Genomic DNA, 2,500 nt, shown 5'->3' on the forward strand with positions numbered 1-2,500 from the left:
ACCCTCAAAACTAGAGTGGATAATTTTTTACTTAATCGGTGAGCTTCATGGAATTCACTAATGGCGTCGTTCTTCACTTCGACGTTTAAGTAAATAGGACATTTGCATGATGACGCCATTTGACTACAAGTACCAGAATCCTACAGGTTTTGCTTCTCTCGAGCTGATTAGAGCTATTGTTATTTTTACCTCTCTGGGAACACAGAAAAAAACAAAAACAAACTGAATTCTGGTAGTTGTAGTCAAATGATGCGATCGTGAAAATTGCCTATTGTCAAAGTAAGCTACAGTCAAAATATTGTCTTCGAAGTTTGATAATCCACAAAGTATACTGGCAATCAAAAACTGGCAAATCATTGCAGGACAAAAGTGCCCTTGTAAAATTTCTTATTTATAAGAAATAACGCACTCTGTGATTGGCTGAGAGCAGCTAAGCGCTAGGTCATTATTCTCCCGTAATGCCCACGGGCTTATGATAGATTATGCACATTAATTTTTTCTTCTTTAGAACCGTTGTGTTAGCCATATAATAAACAACTTAATAACCTCGACCATTCGGTCGTTACAGCAAAATCTCAAAACCTCGGCCTAGGTGTATTGACCTCGCTATCGCTCGGTCAATATGGCAAGGCCTCAGTTTGAGATTTTGCTGTAACGACCTCACTCTCGGTTATTAAGTAGTTATTAATTAAATTTATAATTTAATGATAAAAGTGCATAATTATTTAAAAATAACAAAGGCTGCCCTAGTAAAATTTCTAATTTATAACCCATTTGTCAGAGGTGGTTGACTCTACAATATTCAATTCTGATTTTTGGAGGATTGATTAAAGAACGGCAACCTTATGCTAACGTGACTGAAAAATGTTTCTGCATGGATTTTATGTTGTTTTTATAGTTGTCTTAATAACTTTTGAGTTCTTTCGCAGATATGTTTTGGCAATTGCTTAGCAATCTTCACTGCCGCGAGTTATGAAATAACTTACAACAGTCAAATTAACGTCGAAAAGTAATTAACTTTTTCGTTTTGTTGAAAACGTTTATTAAGGCCCTCATTACTGGCCTGAGATGTACTGACGAAAAATTTGAAAGTGGCTTTTTACAAGACTTCGGAATTTTTTTTTTTTTTCTAACGCTGACTGCTGGCTGAGATGAACTTCCTTAATCTTCTATAAGTTCTTTCGTCTATTATTTCGGCTTAAATAAATAGCGCTGAGAGAACTGCATGGCGCAAGTTCTCAAGTTATTCTCTTTTTAGTTCTGGTGATACATTCTGAGAAGCTGTGAGAAATTTTGTGGCCAACTTTACATAACGTAATTACTATGTTGAGCTGGCCGAGACTCTTCTAAGTGTTAAACATAAAGTATGAAATTTGGGTTTTTGTAACGTTACAGTAGAAAAGACAATAGAAAAACAAGGTTTTAAGCTTCATTTACACTTGTTTTATAGTGTGTGTGGCTTGCCGGAAGGAAAATACCAGCTCAAGGTCATCCTACCGAGGTCCTACGCGTCTGTAAGTGGGCTGAGTTGAAGGCGACCTCCGGGTGACACGTTTTCCTGGGAACTGACAGCACTTTTTTCCCAGACTTTCCCCCGTAGCTGACTGAAAAATGTTTAAAATTTCAACGACTTTTTCATCCAAAGAATCCACGGCTTTAGACGAGAGTTGGACAGAGTCTCTAAACCTACAACCTGTTCCTTTATGTTTGACAAGGAAGCTCGTCAAGTAACTCTTTCTGAGTTTAGTCAAGTCAGCTCTACTATGACTCATCATGTTATAAAAGCCTTGTCCACGAAATCTTGTCCTTTGGATCCTATGCCAAACCAATCGCTTAAAGATCATCTTAACCTCATTGTGCCTGTTGTTACGGATATCGTCAACGAATCATTGCCGACGGTTGTGTTTCCAACTCGTCTCAAACACTCCCTGGATCTTATACAACCACTTATGAAAAAAACAAGACCTTGATCGGGAGAACCTAAGAACTAGAGACCTATAGCGAACATTCCCTTCCTACGTAAAGTCATCGAGAAAACTGTAGTGTTTCAACTAAATCTTTGTTTGGAAACTAACAAGCTTATTCCACCTTTGCAGTCTGCGTATCGTAAGCACCACTCCACGGAAACCGCATTATTGCGTGTTCTGGATGGCATTTTGACGTCTCTTGATTATTGTGAAGATGTTGTCCTGGTCATGTTGGATTTGTCGGCTTCCTGCGACACGTTAAATCATGAAATTCTCATATCCAGGCTTGGATCGTATTTTGGTTTCTCCGATACTGTACTAGAGTGGTTTTTATTCTACTTAAGTGGGCGCACGCAATCTGTTATCATAGGGGAAACTACATCTAATCCTTGCCCTGTAGATTTTGGTGTTCCCAAAGGGTCAATCCTTGGACCTCTTCTCTTCAGTTTATATGTTGCGCCCCTCCAAGATATAGTTGCTGCGATTAACCTCAATTCCATGTTCTATGCTGACGACTCGCAACTTTATATTGC

At 38.6% G+C, this 2,500-nt stretch overlaps 1 protein-coding gene across 1 annotated transcript in view; it reads left to right on the forward strand.

The window, feature by feature from the left end:
• LOC138000295 (tyrosine-protein kinase receptor torso-like) overlaps positions 1-2,500 on the forward strand; it is a 355,698-nt gene that overhangs the window by 198,755 nt on the left and 154,443 nt on the right. The gene's annotated exons all lie outside the window — the stretch shown is intronic.

This window comes from Montipora foliosa, chromosome 1 (genome assembly GCF_036669935.1).
Source record: "Montipora foliosa isolate CH-2021 chromosome 1, ASM3666993v2, whole genome shotgun sequence".
NCBI classification, from domain to species: domain Eukaryota; kingdom Metazoa; phylum Cnidaria; class Anthozoa; order Scleractinia; family Acroporidae; genus Montipora; species Montipora foliosa.